This window comes from Ambystoma mexicanum, chromosome 3p (genome assembly GCF_040938575.1).
Source record: "Ambystoma mexicanum isolate Mex_15411 chromosome 3p, UKY_AmexF1_1, whole genome shotgun sequence".
NCBI lineage: Eukaryota > Metazoa > Chordata > Amphibia > Caudata > Ambystomatidae > Ambystoma > Ambystoma mexicanum.
Window position 1 is genome coordinate 796430946 of NC_090925.1, and position 25129 is coordinate 796456074.

Here is a 25129-nt window from a genome sequence, read left to right on the forward strand (position 1 = left end):
ACTATTCCAAACATTCAATGTTACCTGTTCCTCCAATTCATGCTGAATCATCACAGCCTGAACTAACAGAGGCTGAAGCTTCAACGCAATTGATGAATTTGCTCAAGATTTTCGACTTTAGTTTCCCTAGTTTGGGGAATTGTACACCACCGTCGACTCACAAAACACAGTACTGCCGGACGATTGGCTATAAAGGAGCAATGTATTCGACAGCTGCCTGCTAGAATGTACAAATGCTGAAATGTGATCACACATTAAGAGGGAAGATATGCAGGGAGCCATTGGAGAATGTGTACAGTGTATTGCAAGGCATCAACCTGAAATTCTAGGCTGGCTGTGTCCACCTCCATAAAATTATTTACATGGTCTGCTCAACCAATACTCAGCAAAGTGCCTGCTGGAAGTCTACTTTGCTCAGCAGCTTTACTCTTCAGTGGATCAGTAAGATATACATTGTTAATTCGTGGGACTGGACTTCCTTGCTACAAATAGCAGGGAATACAAATTCCCTTTTGATATTAGTCATGCCTAGAAAATTGAATGGAAAGTACATTCGCTGGCCAACATTTCAGGCTAGCTGGCGACGGACAGTGTGATAGTTCAGGATTTTCCGCTAAGTACTGCACATACCACTTTCTAGACATGGAAAGTAAAAAGGTCGGTGATAGTGCAGTTGTCTGAATATACATTGTCTGTGGCCATGGAGAAACACGGTTTCATTAAATGCAACTAACATCTGGAATCCAGGGGAATGCAAATAGACCAGATAGCCACTGACCAGCACGTTTCAATAGCCAAGGCCATGCGAGAGCAGTTTCCACACATTAGGCATCAATTTGATGTATGGCACATTGCCAAATCAATCAAAAAAATTACAGCTGCTGGAAACTAAACAAAGGGTTCGGAAAATATTTTGAAGTTGTGACCGTCTATCAGCAAGCATCTTTGGTGGAGCTCCAAAACTTGTAAAGGATCTTTCCAAATTCTACTTGAAAAATCGCGTTCATTGATGCACCATTGTTCCAACGTACATTCATGGACAGAAACCAACATTTCCACGAATGTGCACACAGACCTTTATCGAAGGAGCAGGAACGTGGTTGGTGCCATGTTCCCCTCCACACAAATCACTTGAGAAGATCATAAAGGACTCACAGAATTCTGTCATACCGTAGATTTGGAGGTGTTCCATAATATATGCCTGAAGTAGAGTCCCAAAAGTTTGCATTTCGGCATAGATAGTATGGAGACCAGATCAAGACTAGCTGTACTTGCGCATAACGATAACGTCGGAAGGGAACACGCGTAAACTGCAGAACATTTCGGGATGCTTCATTACCTCATGGCCTTTACAAAATGAGGCAAACAATAGGCGACCAAGCCAATGTACCAGGAAATGGATTTTGAATTTGTAAAAGATCTGACATTGACTGTGTTGGCCATGCATACTCATGGAATGGATCCCGATTTTGTTCCCAGGACACATACATACCACAAAACATTGCAAACAAGCCTTGTCCTTCAAAATCTGAACTTGTTGAAAGGTTGACTCCAGATTTAAATGATTTGTAGCAGTCTTCAAAAACTGCTCACACTGACATTTGAAATGAAAATAAACTAATTGAATATTACACCCCATGGTTCTGATCATTGACATTGGGACACCTGCTCCCGCTTTCCCACTCACTCTGGCTGGCCTCCCTTGCCCCTGCACCTGCATCCACCTACGAGTCTTAAAACCTTGGGGTCATCTTCGACTCCACTCTCTTTTTCTCACATTTCGGACATCTATCAGCTACACCGTCTTAGAGGTACTCTACCTTTCCACATTGCCCCCTGCCCCCAAACGGCTCACTGTCTCTAGAGCCCTGGTTCTCTCTGGGTTGGGCTACTCCAACAGCCTCTTCCTCAACCTCCAAGCTTCTACCCTGCACCCTCTGCAACTCAGCCAGAACAGAACCGCAAGACTTATGCTTGGCCTCAAGCCCATGTACTGCATCTCTATTGCACTGAGATCCCTTCACTGGATGCTCGTGGCTGCAAGGATCAAGTTCAAGACACTCAGTATTGGCTCTCGGCAGTTACCACAGTATGCAACGAGTGGGTGCATTTGGGCTTCCCGCTCACAGTGACCATCCGTGCACTTGCAAGATCCGAATACACTGCGCCTGTAGATCGTCTGTCTGTTCCCCCTTGTCTTCACCCCAAAAAGCACTTGGTAAAACTGCAGTCGCTGTTTAGGCCCATTTGCTGTGTCTCAAATCATAAATATATTTATATGTTACTTATTCTGCCTGCGCTGACTATTATCGTCTCCGAATTTCAAGGGCTATGAGCGACAGCTGTTTTACCCTAGCCTCCTTGAGCGAATTTAAACACTTGCCGGTATGTAGGTGCTTTGTAAATAAACATTGCCAAGGTCCCACTCCACGAGAAAAACAGTGTTATCCTGAATCCCAGTTATTGGTTTATAATGTGCCTAGTATCTGAGTTTCACTAGATCAGAGAAATATATTGTCCAGTTGATTCGAGTATGTGATTTCTTGCTGAGAGGGTCTACTGCACTGGTATTACTGAAAGTAATGTAAATGTAACTATTGGTTTTGATTTACAAAGAGCTCCGTTAGGTGTTCCAATAAGGTTATTTGCTTTGGTACGTGCACCTTCAAGCTTAGTGTTGTTTTTATAAAAGTGGTTACATAGAATGTGATAGTTCTTATTTGCCCCTTGAGATTTAGCTAGGCCTACTCTTATTTGAATAAACCATTTTTTCAATACATAGTATTTCTTTGGAAAGTTTGCATTACAATGTCACTTGATCTAATTCCACAGCCCCCTCTCCATCCTAAGACAAACCTTGTTCCTGCCATTCCCAGTGTTTCCTGATCAATTTTGCCTGGGGCAATTAGCTTCGATCCTCGCTGTTGCAGCCTACACTCACTGCATTTAAGCAGCCTGAACATCCTGCCAACCGATGTGGTTTGACCCCTGTGAGGATTCTTATTTGGTCCTGGCCTTTTTGGCTAAGTTCAGCTGGAGAGCTGTGGCTTCTTGAGGGCTGGCCCCTTCTCTTAACCTACCAAGAATTCACAGGCAAGGCACTTGCATGAAGGGGGCGCACGGCAGAGAACGCCTCCTCTCCCAGGAACAGAGCCCCCTCAAAATGTCTGTAAGAAAAGGGCTAAAACTGGGCGCCATCAGCTGACAGACTCCATAACTGGAGTCAATGGGACAGGGAGGCTAACCCTGCTGCCCTGAAAAATCACCCGACCATTGGTTTGGGCCAGTGGAGGACCTCTCTCCCTGGATTCGAGACCCTGGTAGCGGCACAGGCTGCTCAGGGAACCCATGCTTCAGATGGTCATCATGGCCTAAGTGATAGGGGGCACCACGAATCTTTCCAGAACCCCACTCCCTGGACGGCCAGTAATCCAAGCCATGTGAAACTGGTAAACACCGGTTGTGGCGCAGGCGACCAACGGTGTGAAGTGACAGAGGTAATAACCGCAACACCGGGCCATGCACCAGTCTAGGGTGCTTGATGAGGTGGAAACATATACAGAGAAGGCCCTCTTCCCAGAACCTCGCTGACTGGGTGGCCAGTGATCCAGGCCATGTGAGACTGAAGTACCCACCAGTTCTGGTCCCGGTGACCAGCAGTGTAACGGTGAGCGAGAGGTATTAACAGCAATGCCACCGCGCACTGCTCTGGGGTGCCTAATGAGTTGGAACCTAGAGAGAGAGAGAGCCCGGACCTACTCGTATTTAAATAAACAATTTGTTTTTTCAGTACATAGTGTTTGTTTCTCTGGAACGTTTGTATTACAATGTCACTTGAACTAATTCCACAGCCCCCATCTCCAAACATAAGACAAACCTGGTTGATCTATCTACGCAATCCTGAACTCAAGTGGTACTGCATTATACTAAGATTGGAGTACTGGACTGCTTTAGTTGAATGCTTTCACTAAGCTCATACTTTGGAAAAACTGTCTGAACAGTCTCCCCGTAGCAAACCCAATAAGTTGTTAGAATAAGGCATACATTTTATATATATGTATGAAGTGGAGGTGCATCTCGTCGAGAAGAAGTTTGAAGAAATGGCAATTGAACGGGGGTAAAAGTGTTCATTGTGGACATAAAATCTATCCCATTGCTCCAATTGGCTACATGGATCAAGCCCTTGCATCACTAGACGGTTTCCAACCAGGAACAACTGATACCCGTCACGCACGAATATCCCATAAAGGTATTCAATTCAATGTTGGGTAGGTTAGTCTGCACTCCCCAGCTCTTCTCACCTTTTGAAAATTGATCCTCCGCCAAGGTCACATCCTACTCGAATAGTGGGAACAAATTCATCGACTCAGGCCCCATTCCCGACTTGCCACAGCCTTCCCACGTATTGTATACGAAGTACAGTGGAGTATTGTGTTTGTGGTAACTGTTTTCACATAACTAATCTTTACTTTCATCTATTGGTCCTCTCAGCAATCAATGTTTAGTTATCTTTCATATACACTTGTTTAAGAGTAATGTGTGTGCTCGTTGTGGCATCCAGATCACGATCACCCCTCCTTTGACTTAGCCTTGACCGCATGCCAAGCAACATCGATTGGTCTGGCTTGTCCAGAAAGTTTCCTTTTTTCAACAAACCCTGAGGGTGTGAATATAGGGTCTGAACCTGCACTATCGATTGGTTAGACAGTATACATGATACTGCTCCATAGGGGATGCCAGGCCACAATTGGTTTGTTTCTCGGTAGTCTGTAGATTCCCACGTGGGTCAGCTGGGCTCATCTCTCCATGAAGTTAAGTCCAGGTCTCTCAAGTTACATTTTGAAAAGTACGATAATACGCTAAGCCTATTACAACATCACTACGGAATGCACCAGGAATGCTCGTCAGAAGTTGCCTGGGTGAAGGGTGGAAGAAATAGTCACACTGACCAACACATTCTGCACTTTGTGCCAAGAAAGAGTGCAGGACGAGGGAGAGGTTTGGTTTCTATTGAATTTTCTTCCAGAGATGATATATCCACAGAGGTAGCAGCAACACATACCAATAATAATTGTTCCTACATTCCTGTTGCAAAACATTTTACACAGCTGTTAGTAACTGTCCTTTTTCTGAACCCCCTTGCACACTCCAATCGTCTTCAACTTTTTTTTTCTTTGCCATTCTTTTGCAAAATCGAAACCTACCAGTCTCTGTCTTCGATCTCTGAAAACAGGCCGCTATTGTAATTTGGCCTTGAGCAAAAGTTACTAACTGCGCGAAGGACACAAGGTGTCCAATACCCACAAAAGAGATAACATTGAAGTGGAAATGCGAAAAGTTTGTTTCTATTCCATCGATCTGTTGTTCAGAGTGGTTACTCTGCGTGTCAAGTAGAAATTGGAATATCCTGAAATTATGCAAGTCCAACTTTACATAATATTTTTGCGATTACAAACGGCAAATGTCCTCTATTCATAACTAATCCATCGACGTGCGAATTTGCGATATCACCAAAATAATGGACACAGTACTTTGTGTTATGTTGATTTCTATTTATAATGTGCACTATAAAAAACAGATTGCGTAACTGGCGGCTTGCTTATGGTTTGGGTTGATGTGCAAGGGATGGACATTTAACATGGGCACTTGGTTCCCTTCCCGATCACTTACCAGTTCTGTTATAATGCCATCTGTCTGTGGTTCAACATACATTACTGTCTATGCCCTTATTTTAACCTTCTGGTTCTCCATCACATTGGGAGCTATACCGACTTCAAAGCGCTAAGATTTCATGCATTTCGTGGTCTGAAATACCCATTTTGTAAAGTGTGCGTTCATTATGTGCGGTTTGTGTTTATTGTTAGGTTTTATTCCGTTCTGAACTGTACATTAACTTGTTATATTTCAATTCTAGAACAGAAACTGAAATATATTTTTATTGTTATTTACAGATATATTGTACTGTTCTGCGCATGCCATAGTTTCCCGCTACCGTTGGATGGACTTTTCAATCAACATTGGCGGATAATCATAAGAGGTGCATATAGCATCACGGTCATGTGGGATGACCGACTGGGACCAATCTGTCCTTTGGCGGTACCTGCAACAAGGAGCAACCCGTCAGCGTTCACGCTGTGGAATCGAGCTGAAGCGAAAACATGGACTTTAAAAGTGCACACCAGGAGCGTCATTAGAAGGTTTGGCAGGTTTAACATAAGGACACAAAAGAATTGGAATACTGGGATTAACCTTATCGCAATCGTCGTATCATGAGGAAGTTATAAAAAAAACATTTGAATCAAGCAATGTTAGCAAGCTATAACTTCTATGGCAATAAAATATTGTTCATTCTTTGATAAATAAAAGCACTCGTTACATTGCAGACTGATGTTTTCTTGAAATATAATGTTTTCCTATCAGATCGGGGACAAGAAAGAAAAGTTACGCGCTGTGAGAGATGTGTGCGTTTATCTTCTGGTTCTGCGTTAAGTAATGTTATGGCGTAGGTGATGACTGGGCACGTTTGGCTACGCTGGCCGTGAACGTCACGGAAATAAGTGGCGTTCATCGGATGGACTAGTGATGTCAGCTTCAGGGGCAGGCTATCTCCATCTACATTTTTGCCACGAGCGCCTTTGAGCTTAGAGTGATGCCTCAACTGATAAGATTAGCACAAGTTGGCCGGGCCCAACCCATTGTTTTCGCATGTGTAAGAGTGAGGAAAACTAAGGTAAGATGTATACGAAACAAAATTAGGATCGATTGCAGTGCTTAAAATACAGGCCTGAATGGTCGGGACAATAACATTTGAACGCACTTCCCGTTAAATTTAAGTTCAAAACTCTATGCCAAAGTAGGACCCAGCAAGCCCCATTGCATTACCCTTCGCCTACTGCAACCACCCCTTCACATAATGATACTAAGTTGCCTTTGCTTTGCCCAGAAATGCCAGTAAAACATGCCATGCTCCTGGCAAAAAATGTTCACGCTCCAATTCCCTTGCCAGGCTCGGACTGGCCTAGAAGGCTTTGCCCGAAAAAAAAGAAAAAAAAAAAAATACACAAAATGCTAGTACTGTGGCCCAGTTTTTAGGTACGTGGGACACTTTTTGGCCAATGTGGGCCAGTTTGATGAGTTACTTCACTATGCGGCTAGTAGTTTTGACCAGTGTTGCGGATAAATATGCATCACATTTTATCCCAAAAAAAAACATGCGAGTACTTTTCAAACAGTCTGTCACAAAAGGAATGAATTGCCATTTGCAACTGTGGATCACTTGTTCATTGGTGCCCGAGACAAATTTTATACCCCAGTCCGAGCCTGACACACACACCTCTTCTGTCATTCACACTGCATTCTCATTCACATGCATACTAGCGTCACACTGCATTTATTCATACTCATGCACTTGGACATACCCCTGACAAACATACACGAACCTTCACATACATGCGTACAATCCACACAAACTAAAATGTGTTTCTCTTACTCGATTCTCTCTGGACCCTCTCAGGACCTTCCTTGTCTTCACATCTGCATCTCACAGACTACTTAAATAAAGGAACGCCAATCATTGGGGGCATTGGGCAACTAAAAATTGTTAAAGCAATGGTTCGGTCAAAAATTTTTATTGTCCCTATGGGTCGGCCATTTCTTTAAGTCGCTTGATTTTAGAAACATTTCCTATGGACCTTACCTGAGTTTTCGTCCATTAAAACGGACGCGAAAACTGGCACCAGGGCGCTGCCATTTTGTGATAATCCCATCACTTGCCCCATCGCCCTGGCTGACCTGCTTTTGCGGCACTAAATCATATCCCCCGCCTCTGAGCCTGTCATCAGCAGACGCGTACCGCCCATTTCACAACGCCAAAGCACGTCTCGTGTCAACAATCGCTGCGCTTCAGCTAATGACGTGTCGCCATGGAAATGGCAAGACGCCCCTTTCCTCAATAAGTATAAACAGACCGTTTCACAACACACAGCAGCAGATTTTTCGATTCCATTCCTCTCTCTGTGTTACTTTGAGTATTCTGTGACTCGTTTCTGTGCTCTGATCTGCTACCTTTGCCGCTTGTAGCCCATGTGAACACCTGTACCATCGTTTTAAATTATTTTAGTTTGTTTACCACACAATGGCTACAATAATGCCCTACATGTACGAGTCTGAGTATACCCAGGAGGAACTACTGGAAAGGGAATCATGCGAAAACGATGGGGCTGCGGACGGCAGTTGGCAGGACGAATCAACGGATGAAGACACTGGACTTAGTCGCATGGACAGCGTTTCCACCTGGTGCACATGCAATCGGTGCAAGCTAATGCCAACCGAGGAGAACTGCTGCTGCTGTGAAAACTCGGGATGTGTGGCCTACACTTCGGAAGGTGAGCCACGACCACAATGCATCACCGAGCTGCCAGACTTCAGGGCAGCCTGCCTCACACGGTCCGTGTTGAGGATAAGGATGGTGCTTATGCACGAACTTCGCGCATCTGTTCGTCCTCGTAATCCGAGTAACGAGTAAGTATAATCTGCTTGTGATGCCACTACTATTTCATGGTCGTCTCCATATCCAAAATTACATCTACATATCATTGTAATGCATGAAAGTCGTTCAATAGTGTGCAGTATCTAGATAGCATTTGTCCGAGCAGAATGCCATTAGTTACAAGAATTGTCATTGACAACAAACGTTTCATCAACTTACCTTGGTCATTTAAAAACAGTTTGTATCATTATTTTTCACAGGTTGTACCGACTGGTGGCCTATCGTTCCTTTACATGGTGGCTTCACGGGAGGCTTGGACACTGCGTTCGAAGAGTAATACCCGCCTGTGCCGTTCGTGCCATAAGAGAAACTTTCACGAGTGATAGCGGTCAGTACAGGGGATTTTTCCTCGCTGTGCTGCAACCTGACCTGTACAATGTGTAAAGTTTTGTATTTTGTACCATCAAAAAAAGAAACAAAATAAAACCACATATTTTAACAACGGTTGTTTCGATTTTTTAAATGAATCAAGTGTGTCTCCATTCAGCAGTTTTCCTGTGCCTTGTCTGCACGCCCACCGGCCCATCCATCCATCCACCCCCTCCCCTATCAAAGGCGAAGTTTAACTATATAAAGTATAAAAAGTAGTTAGTTTAACAAAAACAAAAGTCCATAACAACAAGTCCAGTGGATGCGCGCTGCCATGGGGGGGCTGTCAGAGGCGCGAACGGCCAAGGTGCCAAACAGCATGTACACTTCAAAAGGTATCCCACGCCAAGGGGCCATCGCTCACATGGCCTCCTCAGACCCCGTGTGTCCGGCCAGGATCCCCCCCCTCACGCTGGCCGGACCCCGGCAAACCACATAATACCACGGCATACACACGTCATTCATTCACAAACACACCCGTTTGTAATACTTTATAAACCACTTGATATGTCTCATGAGAACATCTTTGTGCTTTGCAAGTCAACTCCCGTACATGCTACCTGAGAACCACTGAGATCTATGCTAATCTGCTCGTCATCGTGCTATCCGTGAACTTCTGTGACTGCTTCGAGCAAACTCGTCAGTGTGCTACCTGTGGCCATCTACCTGTTCTCCTGCAACATACTGCTCGGCTTGCTGAATCCAACTGTTTGTTGGTCAAGGTAAGGCCATGCAAATTTCTATCTATTTGCGAGTAGAGTACTCAATAGTGCTATGTTCATTGGTCTCATTGATATTGAGTTTCCATTGTTATTCTATTTTCATCTGCGTCAATTGTCATCAAATTGCATCCATTGGGGTCCATTGGGGTCCAGTCTATAATGTAAGAAAGAACATCCAAGGGACGAGTCACATGTTCAGAGTTTAGTCACATCATTTATAAATTTCTGCAATTTATGCAACTACTAAGCCGCTCATGATGAACTGGTATAGTTCCTGTGACCAAAACAAACCTTGTATTGAACATTGTATGGTTCACTTACTTTTGTATCACATTTTTTATTCATCAAGATTGTATAATAATGTCGATATTCACTCTTCAGAATTTTCAACAATGCCTGCCTGTTCGATTAGCGGTTGCCCTTCGAAGACCCATATTAAATCTGAAGGCACTACAATGCATGTATTCCCGAAAACTGTTGATCGAATAAGAGAATGGGTCAGACATTGCGGATATCCACTGGATGAGCTGGAAAGTAGAGTCCAACCAGTCTTTAGAGGACAAGAGGGGCGATCGATACCGCATCTGCAGCCGGCACTTTTCCTCGAACATGTACACAACATCTTGGGTAACAAAGAAGAATAAACGGTGAACGACACGAAAATTGCTCGCAAACGCTTTTCCCACTCTATTCGTCCACATTCCGCCACTGGTGAGTCAAGTGTCCAGATTTGGCTTTAGGCCTTGCGGTAGTGTGTAGGTAGCCAAATGGATTCATTGATATTTTAGGTGTTGTGTCCCTTGTAATACTTTCAACATTGATATGAGTGTATAGCTTTTTGAATAATGACATCTATCAATATATTCTTTTTCGATTTCATAACCCACAAACGAAATCTATATATGGGCACAGGGAACTGTGCTATATTGCGCATTTTCAATAGCATTACTCTCAAGTATTCTGTCTCCTTACATGGCAATTTTTTATATTGGCATTTCATTATCAATCAATAATTTACCTTTACAACTGCTTGACTATCCCTTGAATCTGAAGCAAGAACATTCTACATCCGTGACATGCTCGCAGTTATCAACCACTTCTAGCGCGTATCAGGTAATCTTACTTGGCTATTCTGCTACTGACTTGTTTTATGCATGTCAAGTAATATTTTTATTTTATCGTGTAATTATTTTACCAAATGTTTGGTTAGTGCTTTCCAATTGATATACACCTTAGTTATCGTCCACTGGTGTTTGTTTTCAGTTTTAATTAGTGTTATCCATATGCAAGTACTGTCTTTCAGGGAGATGCTGAAGCGTCCACCACATTGACAACATCCCTAGATGTTCTTCGGCATCACGAGGTATGGATACTGACAGCTCCATCGAGCGTCATCATATAACGTGATTCCATTTGCTATACTTTCTTCCCTATTAACGCAAGTACTGTGTTTCAGGGAGACGACGGAGCTTCCTCTACAATTACAACATCCCTTGTAGGTGATGCAGATGTAAAGAAATCGGAGAAATAAGTCGAAATCTGATCATATTTAGATATTCCTTGATTCTTTTAGACAATGCATCATTTGTGGTTATCTCTTTATATGTACCTGTGCCGTCGACCCCAAGTGTGCGTTATGTTTCCAATATTGAAAACCATACTAATGCAAGTACTGTGTTTCAGGGAGTTGCTGATGCCTCCTCTCCAATACAACCATTCATGGCAGTCCATGCGGAGGCAGAGGTATGGATACTGACAGTTCCATCGAACTAGATCATCAGAGCTCAAATACTTGTCATTTGATTGTTCTACAGAATGTTTAATTCGTGTTTAGCTATTGGGATGTACCTGTGTGTTCGTCCTCACCTGTGTTTTATGTTTTCAATATTGTGATACATAGTAATGAAAGTACTATGTTTCAGGGAGTCGATTAGCGTCATTCCGTGCCGTCTATGCGGATCCAGAAAATATAGTCGTTGCAGCGCAAGAGGAAGGGAAGACATGCGGAAACAAATCGGAGCAACAGCGTGCAGATGTTGAAGTTTGAGTCAAGAAAGTTGCAAAGAAAAGAAACAAAAATAAGGTTAGTTACAAACAGTTCATAATTTTAGGAATTGTTTTGTGTTGGGGACTATATTATGTTTTTTCCTGTCAATTGTACTATACTTTATATTGTGTTTAAAATGAACATCCCTTTTCCAATCTATCCTCTAGTTACAGTGGGTGTACGAACTATACATACATAGACAGTGAAGCAAATGAGAGATGTTGCTTGCCAGACCATTTACACTATGGAGGAACTATTAATTCAGACGCAGCGTGTTGAGACTCGAGATGCTCATGTCCAATGGCCAGAACATGAATTGAATGTGTCCGGAGAATCCAGTAAAGTTTTATTGGACCATTGCTACAGTTCGACCGCACCACCAAAAGAAGATGATACTGAATGTATTGAAGATAGCTCTGAAGTAGTCGCAGATCAATTCACACAATCTACACCCGCCAAAAAAAATGCCACCCAAAAAGCTGTCCACATTGTTGTGTTCTCCCATCAATGCTGAAGTAACAGATGTTGAAATGACAGAGAATGAACTAGCAGCAGCACCCAACGACGCATCAGAACTTGATATCAGCGATATTTCTTTCAAATTTGTTGCTATGTCCTCAACGGCACAGTCCGAAACAACTTTCACGCCGGATGACAGTCTAATGGAAGAGGGCAAATACATAGTATTCGACAGTTGTTTGATGGATATTATAAGTATGCTGAAATGTGGGCATTCAGTTGGAGGGGAAGTATGTGGGGAGCCATTGATTCATGTGACTCGTCAAAAACAAGGTAGTAACGTCAAAATACATGCCGCCTGTAGATTAAATCATGCGTTCTCATGGTCTGCACAACCGATGCTGGGGAAGCTGCCAGCAGGCAATCTACTGTGTGCAGCTGCCTCACTTTTTAGTGGGTCCAGTTTTAGAAAGTTAGAGTCTTTCTTTCAGTTCGTGGGACTCCATTTCATTTCTAAAACGCAGTATTACAAATACCAACATGATTATCTGTTTCTGGCCATAAGTGATGCTTGGAAAATTGAACAATTGTCTCTAGCAAGTACATTCGAAGGGAAACGATTCAGGCTAGCCGCAGATGGACAGTGCGACAGCCCTGGATTTTCTGCCAAGTACTGCACCTACCACTTTCAGGACATGGATAGTAAGAGAATTGTGAGTTTGGTGGTCGTGCAGGTGTCCCAATGTAAATCCTCAGTGGCCATGGAGAAACTAGGATTTATAAAATCATAGCAATGTCTACAATCAAGGGGAATGCACATCGACCTCATAGCCACAGACAGACACGTTTCAATTGCCAAGACAATGAGAGAGCAGTTCCCACATATTAAACATCAATTTGACGTATGGCATCTTGCTAAATCAATCAATAAGAAAATCTCGGCTGCAGGGAAAAAAAAAGGTTTTGAAAGTATTTCACAGTGGTCCCAGTCTATCAGCAACCATCTTTGGTGGAGCTCCAAAACTTGCGAAGGGTCAGTGGAAATCCTACTTGAAAAATGGCAGTCACTGATGCACCACTGTACCAACGTTCACCGCTGGACAGAAAAACAACATTTCCACCAATGTGAACATGGCCCTTTGTCCAGAGGAGGCACGGAAGAAGAAGTGGTGATTGCATCTTCACCTACACACAAAGCCATTGAGAAGATTGTTTTCGATAAAACTATCAAGAGATTTGAGGGGACTGACAGAATTCTGTCACACAGGAGAATTGGAGGTGTTCCACAATATGTGCCTAAAGTACAGGCCAAAGCGATTGCATTTCGGCATACAGGGCATGAAACATAGGACTACTAGCGGACTTTGCCCATAACGAGAATGTGGGCCGTGAACAGTCTAGGACTACGGGAAATGTAGGGATGCCTCGCTACGCAACGACCTTTGGTAAGAAATGGGTGGTGAAACCAGTATATGAGGAAATGGAGTTCGACTTTGTTAAAGGCCTTATTGTTAGTGTACTAGAGAAGCACATATATGGAATTTTGAGCGTTTCTGTGCAGAGCACTGATGCATTGCCACCAAACATTGCCACTGTGCCATGTCCACCCAAAGCAGAGCTTGTTGAGAAGTTCAAATCCCGGTTTAAATAAATCATTGTAATCTGATTGTCTTTTTGAAAATATTATTTTACAGTGTGCATACTAAGTATGCTAACCCTAAACCCTCCATTCACCGTCCTGGGTGGCGAACAACATGGGTGTCATCTTTGACTTCTCTCTCTATTCACCTCATATTGCTGACCTTGTGAATATGTGTATGTATATATTTTTGTTGCTGTAACTAATTTTCGCAATGTCATGTAAATGCTGCGCACTGTTAACCGAGGGGAGGCTTGCGTATTACAAATAAACTATAAATCTCACTTTCAAATCAACTCCTCGGGTACTTTATACTTTCCCTGACTTCCCCAAAAAGTCAATGTCTCCATAGTTATGGTTCTCTAGGGCTGCAAATCTCGCGGACAACAGGGACAAAATTGGGGGCCTTAGAATACACCAAGCGAGGCGTTGCAGATGGGAGAGAAGCCAGTTCGCATTTGCGCATTGAGGCCTAGTACAAAGATGGAGTCGAAAATTCAAGTTCTCACAGATGGCTTTACATGGGGTGTTGCAAAGTAAGAATGTACGCTCATGCAGAGTGAAGGTCAGCGGCTTTGATTTTTTGCTTGCGGGCTGAAGAGGCCCGCGAATCACACTGGCAGTATAAGGTTCTATTGTTTTTTGACCTTGAGAGACAGGGACCATGCCGAAAGGACTTAATTTGAAGGAGGGTGGGGCAATAACGTAAGAGACGATAAGGCTGAAAATTCTGAAACTAGACCGAGTTTCATGTTAGTTCAGTATATGAAAAATCGTTGGCACTAACACAGTGAGATTTACGGACTGCATTACGCAGAGATACAATGGCAATGGCAAATATAATGTAAGTAACTCTATAGACGCTTTTATACCGGAATGAATGAATGAATGAAGAGCAAATACAACATTTGTGGGATCGTCTTTCTACTGGGCACATGGGCATGCATGTGCCCATTCGACACGCATGTAGACAAACAGTCGTTTCTCAGTGGTTCAACGTTAAAAAAAATCATTAGTTTGTGTGTTTCCCTCGATTTATTTTGTTCGTTTTCGCATTGCTTTGCTTTTAGAGCCGAACATACTCCATTGCACTATCCTCGCAAGCAAATCGTTTCAGCTCGCCCGTAATAAATAAAATGAGTAATAGTAATAAAGATCGGCTGGTGAGACTAATTTCAATTTTTATGTTTTCTAAACAGGTACATCCTACCGTACTGCCACTGCCACTTATTCCAGACCCCCGCCAGCTGCAGCTTCTTGTAAACAACTACACAACGTTGACCATTTTATGGGACGATCGCCAAGGGGTCACATGCCCTTACGTGGTACTAGCGGCTAGAAGCAACATATCGACCTTTACGGTGGCCTAGTGCCTAGTTGATGGAACAGCCTTGCGGATCACAGTGCGTCCAAAGTGCTTCTTTTAACGAAAACCAACACCCTGTGCACCATAAAGGAACAGCGCGTGACTCACGATAAACTTTTCCAGATTTGCGGATCGAGACAAAAGAAAAAAAATTCCATTCCGATTTAATATGCTAATTGCTGAATATTCTCTAAACATTTAATGTCAAATAAATGTACTTTACCAAATGTATGTATTGCCGTTTGATTTTAAAGTAGAGTTTCATATTCCAAATGGTGGCGCGCTGTGTTGCGAGTTGATCTGTGTTGGTTTCCGGGTTCTGTGTGAAGTCGCGTAGAAGACGACTGGGCGCGTTTGCCTACGCAGCACAGTAACGTCACGGAGAGAGGCGGGGAATATGAATGTTTTGATAATGTCAGGCTCAGAGGCGGGGGATATGATTTAGTGCCGCAAAAGCAGGTCAGCCTGGGCGATGGGGCAAGTGATAGGATTATCACAAAATGGCAGCGCCCTGGTGCCTGTTTTCACGTGCGTTTAATGGACAAAAACTCGGGTAAGGTCTAAAAATCGAGCGACTTAGGCTTAAAAACACATGGCCGACCCGTAGGGACAATGTTAATGTTAAAGGACATTTGTACTGCGCAATATCACCACCGTAGTGGTCCCTTGGCACTCTGGCGGCTCTGAAAAAGAGGAGGGGAGGCGAGTTAGTGGGAGCAAGCAGGAAAAGTGCAAGAGAGCAGTGAAGTGCTGTTGGCGGCCTCAGCCGGGTGGGTCCGTTGGCTGGGCCTGGGGTGTTTGCGGCCGGTAGTCGTCGTGTACTGTTGTGCAAGGCTATGTGTGTTTTTGTTTTGTTATTGCAATGTAGTGAAGTTTGTGCGGTTTGTTGTGCTGTAGGTTTTGGTTTGGAGTTTGAGAGGTGTATGCAGAAAGGGAAATTGTTAGTAGGGTTGGTTAGTTTGCATCTCTATCCTGAATTGAAGCGCTCGGCTTGCGTAGTCTCCCCTGTTGCGGCTCTGTCCTGATCTGGGTCTGACTAGCATACATGCTAACATTCAAAATCCCATCCAGATGCGACGCAAGCCATTGTTCACTATTCTATCTAGGTGTGGACATGCTAATATTCACAATTCTATCTAAGCATGGACATGCTAACATTCAGAATCCCATCCAGATGCGAAGCAAGCTAATGTTCACTATTCTATCTAGGTGTGGACATGCTAACAATAAAAATGTTTGACCAAACCATTCCTTTAAGCCTTTAGCGTCCACACAGGGGGTCTATTGAAATCAACCCCTGGGCAGGCTTTTGCGCAGAGCATGTTTGCAGAGGACGCAGTCACAGTAAAAGACTATTTTCTCACCTTGGAGAGCAGTATATTTACTTACTTTCAAAGCACGTTTATACACTGCTCTGACGGGGGAAAATTGTGACAGCTTTTTGCCGCCTAACACTGGGTGGGTCTCACAGCATATTGAAGACTGCTGTATCAAAGTGGGAGGGCTTCTGCCCTCCCAATGCCTGGCTCCGCCCAACCCATGCTCCCACCATATACTTGTGCAGTGCCTTCTGTGGCAATCAATGTTAAACCCAGTAGCATCGCTAGGGAAGGTTCTGGGGAGGCAGTGCACCCCCTCTGAAATCCGGGTGCCCCTGCTTGTGCCACCCCCACCAAAGGCGAGCAATGACCGTGTTCTTCTTTCGTGGTGTTATTTGTGACACTAAAGCAAATGTCTGCTTATCACAGGGGAAATACTCTCCTTTTGTCTCCAAGCGAGCAGTGATCTTGGGATGCATTCTGGCATTGGTATGAACACCAGCCACTTATCAGGTGTTCCTGCCCGGCTTCTGCACAGTGACCTCCACAGTGTGGAGCAGCTTGCAGCCCCGCCCAATATAGCCCACGAAACTGCTAATGATGGGCCATTCGTTACTGAATGGTTTTGTGCCTGAATTTTGATGGGAGGGGAGTTGCAGTGGCGTGTACAAAAGCCGCTCTACGGGAGGGCTTGTGACGTCGCACATTGCATTTCGTAGGCAACCTCCCCCCCAACGTTTGTATTTGGCCCCCTCTGTGCACCTCCTAAATCAATTTGGAATAGGTTTATTTCTTCTCAATGAAGAATGTCAAGATTGTTCGCGTGAGCTTTACGAGGAAGAGTAGAAGTCCAGGTCGGGTTTTCTGTGCATTGTGGGACTTGTAGCTAAGAAATTTTGGGTGGAAATCAGGACTACAAGTCCCACAATGCAAGAAAGAAATCAGGCCTGGTCTACGATCAAACGAAAAGGAAAGGAGCATGTCCGTAATACTGAGAAGTAATCTCAGTTATGCGATTCCTAGAACAGTGCCTCGAAGCATGCGAATAGTAAATATTAAGAACGTTTGCTTCTTCGTGTTTCCATTGCAGTAGGATAGCAACACACAGGGCAACATATATCGGAAACAAATAAAAACGATCCCAAACATCGAAGTTACGTGGCTCCCAACGCTCAGCTAGCTGTCTCGTCTAGCTTCATAGGTTCCATAGCTCTCAACTCACACGCTTTTGGCGGGTGTCACCCGCCTTGTAAACAGCTGACTCACCCGCCAAGCCAACTTCACGCCCATTCGTTTCAATGGGCCTCTCACCCGCCAAAAATAAAATCGGGTGTTTTCACCCGCCTTTGCGACATAAATGGTTGAGAGCTATGAGGTTCAGTTGCACAGAAATGCCTGCGATCGCGCCAATAAACGAGCCCACACTTCGCAGAACGTTCTGGCTCGACAAACCCCTCTGGCAATTGCCTCCTCGGTCCACCCTGCAACAGACTGTACAACTGTCACAAAAGCAATTAACGTGTTGTTGGTGCCATCATAAATCATGGTGGACATTTAAGCACCTTTTTAAAAAACAGTTATCGAATCTTCGGTATTGTTTCCCACAAAACTAAAACGTAAATTACTTAAAATCGATAGACGGCAATGGTGCGTACCTGCCTTTTCGGTCGTCTGTGGTCAGTGCGACTGCGAGATTTGCACAACGTAAGGACTTCCGGAAGTCAAACCTGCACAAAAACAACACCAACATAAATCATAAATAACTCGGCGAGGAGAGAGTGATATTGATCGAGTCCAGTTGTGCTATACAGACGAAACCAAATCTGCCTCCACATCGGACCTCCCACTACAATGATGTAGGAATTTATTTTCAGCACGTGCGAAAAGATTGCATATTGTTGGATCCTAGAGCCAAATTTCTAGATTTAAAAAAAGAACGCAATACAGTAGCGACCATTGGACTGCGGCGTGGATCTATGGCGAAATGCAACTTCAACAGATATGAACAAGAGAACCTTCTTATAAGCATAGTTTAATTAGTTAAAAAAGCCAACAAAATCACGTATTTATCACCCGATCCCATAGGCTCCCTACAAAAACCAATAAATAAACAAAAATGTCTATGTACGGAGAACTTGTGGAGGTTCGGGGAAGGAATCTGCAGAGAAACCGGAGATCAAACGCACGTGCAGGCCGATTTACCTCCTGTTCACGGTAAATTGGGCCTTGTTGTTCCATACACTAATCAACCCCTTCATAAAGATTACAGAGTAAAAACTGACCTCGGAAGGAAAGCGATGCACGTAATCTATCCGTCAAGGATCAACTCTGACAAAAAGTACAATGTGTTTCTTCGGGACTATGAGAATGTGGAATAAACTGGAACGTTCACAGGGATTGAAGGCCCGCGCAGGAGCAGAGCGAAGCCCAATTATGCCACTCCCACTACAAGGAGGCTCACGACTTCGAGACGTACAAACTTCACCTCACCTCGCCCCACCAAGCCAGAACTAATCATTCATCACATCTAGGAACTCTTGGTTTCTCGAGGCATCACCCATGTCCCTCCGACTCGTCCCAGTTCTTACTTATTAGACCTCCCTTGGCAGAGTTCCATTTTCTATTTCTTTTCTTAAATGCATCATTACTTTTCCTGGGAGTATAAGACTCCCCATCGGTAGCCAACCCCATTGACAAATCAAAACAGTCAGCAAGATAAACTAGAGATACACTCGTTTTTAAAAAAAATCCTACCACATGATGTCAGCACTGTGGTTGGTAGCTGTGCTGTTTACCATGCAAACATGTTACTGCTCTGCTCAGAGTGGCACCTCCCAGAGCCCTGTATGGGGAGGAATCGCAGTTGAGTCATTGTTAGGGAGAATTCTCAGACATGTACTAAATCCTCTCTACCTTAGGGACCCCCAACACTTTTGCTGGACTCAAGGACTTTTTAATTTTGAACCTGGAGAGAGTGAGATGCTTTTTCCCACTCTCATGTGTTTTAATGTGATTTGGACTCTGTGTTTCTTTTTTGGTTGTGGAGTCTGACAAACTCCATAAGCATCATCTTTACATTGAGACGCAAAGGACCTTCAGTGCAGTGGCACAGGGAAGTCCCTTAGATTTCCCAAAGGTTTAAATACCTTCTGTTGGATAAACTACTGTTTCCAAGAGTAGTGAAGTGAAATTGACTTTACTTACATTTTGTAACTTTCTAGACCCAGCCCACACCATAGCTCTCAACTCTCACGCTTTTGGCGGGTGTCACCCACCTTGTAAACAGCTGACTCACCCGCCAAGCCTCCAGCACGCCCATTCATTTCAATGGGCGTCTCACCCGCCAAAACTAAAATCGGGTGTTTTCACCCGCCTTCACGACCCAAATGGTTGAGAGCTATGCCACACTATTTTAGCATAGGGTGCTGGAGGGGTTACTTAGTATCCCCTTTGTGTAGTTTCTCATGTACCAATTTTATGTTACCCTTTCTGCAATTAATGGCTGGTGGCAGTTTACTTTTTACTACCATTGTGTGTTTTTACCGCGGGCTGGAATTGCAGCCTTGGTAAAGCACCCATGGGTGCCCATTTTATCAAAATGGCCCGGTCTTCTTTTTTGCCATTTCTTGTTGGAAAGGTCCTTCTTGAGATTTACTCTGCGCGCCAAACCAGGTTTGGTCCCTTTGTTCGTTTTGTCTTTGGCCGGAGTCACGAGCGAAGCCCGCCTCTGGCTCGAGTATGTCTGGCAGGGGCAGGAAGTAAGCAAGGTGTCCAAAAATCCCCTTGGTTACAGGAATGCACCTAAAGGTGATTGGCTGGCTGACTGTCCGGCAAGGACAGCCGCCCTGCTGTGTGATTGACAGCTAGGCTGGAATTAATGGAAGAAAACTGCATAAAAGGCAAGGCTTTTTGGCTTGGAAGGCAGAGTCGACCACTGGACGAAAGAATCAGAAGAAGAACTTGGAAGAGACGCCTGCTGCAACCCCTGGACCATTATTTTTCCCGGTGAAGCCCTGCTGCTGTGCTGAAACTCCAAATTCGTTTCGACTAGAGAAGCCCTGCAAGGACGACTTCTCCCCTTGAGTTGGTGGGACCAATCAATTCCAAAGTGAATTCATCTGGACATCCTCTCGGAGCTGGCTGTACTTCCTTGCTGCTGCAGGAACGGAAGGGCCAGGGAGAGCAACACCAGATTGGAGTGCATCACTTTTAAGTCAGACCGGAGGTTGTGGAAGATACTCCGGGCTCCCAGTAAGCATGAATTACCAATCCTGAGCCACCTCAACAGAGTCCTGGACCCCAGATGCAAGGAAAGTCGAGAGTGGTATCCGAGAGTCCGCGGATCTGCAGAGCCACGCAGGAACAGAAGCCAGCTGGAACAATTTCTTCTAACCAAAGGTACTGTACAGTCTAAGAGAATTTACCCCTTGTGTAGCCGTACTTGATCTCAGTTGAGACTTGTCTTGCTTACTTCTGTAGAGTTGATTGCATCTTCTACTTCTCACAGGCCTGCCAGCGTGTGGCCCTACATTGATTCTACTTTTTCTACCAAGACTTCTAAAACATTGTGCAAGACTTTTATTCACCTACAAGAAGTGCTTCAGCTCACCTAGACATTTGCCCAATTGACATTGGCTGACCTGGCTCCCTGAATAACTCTTCTTTCCTCTGACATTGTGTTTTACCTTTCCTTCCAGGAAGGGGTTAACTTACTTTGCATTGGGGGTTCAAAAGTACTTACCAGCTTCAGAATAATTGTGTGATCTCTTGTTTTATTCAATAACCCTTTTCTTTGACATGCTTTTCAGTATTGCTCTTAATACCACAGTAATATGTTAATGTCCACAGTGTCCTAGCTATTTAAGTCACCTGAGGGTGTAGGAAGTGTCTGTGTGCCATCCCAAATGGGTACTTGCTGATTTAGAGAAACTAAGAGTGTGTATTTTGGAGTGTATTTGAGTGTTGCTGTTATATTGACCCCTCTGAAGAAGGCTTATTCAAACTGACTGTTAAATACATTAATAATTGTTTTATTAAGAAACCTTGAGTATAAGTGTTTATTTGTATACTTGTCACTGTGAATCTCTGTGTAACTCCCCTACTGCTCACATTGACCCCTCTTGAGATAAGCCTGGCTGTTTAGCCACACTACCTACCTGTGTAGTTCAGACTTATACCAAAGGTTGGATCCTATTGCCAGGAGGTCAAGGTTGTTGTAGTGCACCCAAAGGGTACTGCATACAATCTTGCCTAACAGTCCAACCTTTTGTGTCACCAAGGATGGTGAATACCCCGATTTGCTTTTTGGCGGGTGAGAGTCCATTGAAGTGAATGGGTGTAACGGAGGCTTGGCGGGTGAGTCAGCTGATTGCAAGGTGGGTGACACCCGCTAAAATCGTGTGAGTTGAGAGATATGGTTGAGTGGATGGTAGGCAGCTGCCAGAAGGCACCAAGGTGCCTGCTGGCCACAGAGCACAAGGTAAAGGAATATGGCAGGCTGCTGCCCTTGACCACAGTGGCCTGGAGAGTTCATCAGGCCAGGTCTGGGTAAGGAGGGTTTGGAAATGGCCTTAATTACCCTGATAGAGTTCCCTAGGAACCCTAGCAGAAAGCCACCTTGGCATGGAGAATTAGATCTTCTTCCAGTGACATCACCACGTAAGAGACTATTAAAACACACCAGGATTGTGGAAAATGTATGCATTCCTGGAGTTGCTATCATCAGAATAGGAATGAGTGCCAACTGTAAAAGAAATAGAAAACACCCTGAGGCCCTAAAAGTGGGAAGAAAAAGAGCTAAAAGAGACATTTCCTCATCATCCTCCTCTGAGGACACAGAACCGGGAGAGGAGGTTCCCAAAGAGAAATATTTGGATAAAGAAGCAATGGCAATGGTGCTGTTGCAAGTTTCAGAGTATATGGGGTTTCAGGAGTTAGAGCATGCAGCAGTGGAGGGGAGGCCTCTGCTCTACAGTTTAAACATACGCTAAATCCTGGCCTCCCTCTTTTAAAGGAGGTAAAGGATAAGGTACTGAGGGAATGTCGGGATCCAGAGAAGGCGTGCATTCCAAGATTTATGTCAAAGGTGTGCCCTCTGAGAGGAGAGAAGTTTGTGCCTGAGCCAGAATTGAAAGGGGCCCCTAGGGGTCCCTCACGTCTATGGGAACAAGGCAGGTCACCACACACGATAGATACGCCAGACACAAGGTTGTATTCCCAAAGCTAGGGTTTATTGCAAAGCAAATAGTCTCAGTTGGCCAACTCGGTCTCACGCCCCGCGACGTGTATCTCTAGACCTCGAGGGACGCAAGAGAACGAATTACGTACATAAGTTACATATATACAAAATGCATATCATACAATCAGCTGTGACATGTTTAACACCCCCCTTTATTGGGTTTCTTTCTTTGAACTCGGTTTGATGATGGACACTTTCGACGAATATGACACCTTCAAATGTCTATTCTAGTAATAATATGTAACTTTGCAAGTGCAGAGACATCTTTTCTTTGTTGAACAGAACACAGTGCTTCTGTTCTTGGAAGCAAGCTACATACGGGGGAAGAGTCACATTCCAGACCTTGCTATCTATGAGGTGCTATTCGTGTCCTGGGAGCCGACACACTCTACAGGGCTCGGAAAAGGGGGGCCGTAAGAAGAGCATAATTCAAGCCTTTAGCTGCTTTATTCTAAAATATTCTACCATATAATGAGACTGGCTGGCAGCTGTGAAATGATTAAATGCCCTGCAGCTCTGCTTCAAGGCTACATTCGGGAGGGAGCCGGGCATTCCTCCCCAGAGCTGCCTACGTTTTGTTTCAACAAACTCTTATTAGCCTCGCGGCCCTGCGGCCTTGTCCTTTCACGTTCAGACAACAATGTTAACAGTCGAGCAGTGTAAGCAGAAAATGTTCTGCGAAGCAATGTGAACAGAAAGCAATGAGCAATTGAAAGAAAACAAAATGGCGATCCTTGTTACATCAAAATGGCCGTTCATTGGTAAACTCGGAAACCTGTATTTCTATCGTTTTCTACATGAGACGGTTGGCCTTCGGCCACCAAAATACGTTTGCCGTCAATCATGAGAGGTATCCATTTTTCTAGACTGACAAACCCTCCTTTGGCCGTATGCCAAACGTCTCATTCATTTATTGTATCCTCCTCTGATGACGAGAAGTCTGAAGCACTTATGTCTGAGTTTTGCATGCTACTATAAGCATCATCATCTTCATTAATATCTATAGCCATTAATTATTTCACTGTTTTCATTTCATTTGTGTCTCTGTCATCCCGACCATAAGTTTGTTTTCTTTTTGTCATCATTTGCATACATCCCTTAGTACATCCCTCAGTTACCTCAGTGCAAACTATCGGTAGGCAGTGTATGCAACAACAGCACGTTATGAATATTCCAAACACCACTACTAATATCGAGATCAACTTCCATCCCCAAGAACGCAGTATCCCCCAAAACCAAGACTCTATTCCCCAGCCCCCTTCTCCAGTAGGGAGTTCGGAGCTTAGGACGTGCATTTTCTTTATTGCTTCAAAAATCGTAGGGGAATAGTCATCTACGAATACACAGCACGCTGATCCCACAATCTTGCAAATTCCCCCACGATCAACCAGGATTACATCGAGAGCCATTCTATTTTGCAGTGTCATTAACCTAATTCCTTTTTCTTCCAACGTCATGTTAAATAGTATATCTGTCGTTGTGTTTATGGTATCCTTTAGTATTCTGGACAGCTGCCTTATGTTGTAGGAGTTCACTATCTGGGACAAAAATGGAACGAATGATTTTGCTACGTCCGTCGCTATCAAAACACCTTTGCTACTCCTTTTGGTTCTAGATCTGGATTGTCTGGCCATATCTGCTGTTTCTAAGAGGAACACTCCCGGGAACAGTAGACTTAGTAGCGTCAACCATATATAATTGAATCTTCAAAAACGGTATCATTGCAGTTGACAGGACTGCAACCAACGTATTTTGCAAATCTAGCATTGTTGTTGGGATTCTTTGTTGGGTTTCGGATACATGTTCTTGCTGTTCCGGTTGAACCTTTTCTGGGGAGGCATACGGTTCTTCCATCCTGGGCTTATCTATCACTTTAGTCAAGTGAAATGTCTTTTTGTCACCAAGTGAGCTCGTTCTTGGGCGCATAATTGGTGTTCAAGTCTTGATGTTTTTTAGATGCTTCCGGGTATTTACCCCAGCAAAAGGTTCATTTTCGTTTTTCTTGAGACTCCATTATGGCCTCAATTTCAGTGAAATCGAGTGAAAGTCGAGCAGTTCTGCGTGATGCTGTCTTGGTTTGATCACTCTTATGGTTTTGTACTGATGAGTAAGTAGATTGCCAATGTAATTTCGCTGCTTTAGCTCGTTCTTGCCGCAACGGTGTAACAAAGGGTTCTTGTTCACCTTGTTTCGTCCTCTTTATATCTCCTGGTTGATCTGGTTGAGCTCTCACATTGCTCTGCACCACTCGTAAGACTCTTTGGCTACCATTTGTTATCGGGACATCAAGATCTAGAATCTCAGAGTCATAGTTTGGTGGCATCGAATGGTTCATTTCCACCTGGTGCAAGTGAGACTCTTTTTGGTCCTTACACTCATTAAGAGTAAGTGCCTCAGATGCCGTCTGAGGGACAATGATTTT

At 44.1% G+C, this 25129-nt stretch overlaps 1 protein-coding gene across 1 annotated transcript in view; it reads right to left on the reverse strand.

Moving 5' to 3' along the window:
• The window catches only part of LOC138580896 (interferon-induced very large GTPase 1-like), a 640286-nt gene extending 621343 nt beyond the window's left edge, over positions 1-18943 (reverse strand). Inside the window, exons 1-2 of the mRNA XM_069651803.1 lie at positions 18752-18943; positions 18125-18196 (exon numbers count right to left, since the gene is read on the reverse strand). The gene's annotated coding sequence lies outside the window, so the exon portion shown is untranslated. The remainder of the gene's footprint in view (positions 1-18124; positions 18197-18751) is intronic.
• Between the last annotated feature and the right edge of the window lie 6186 nt (positions 18944-25129).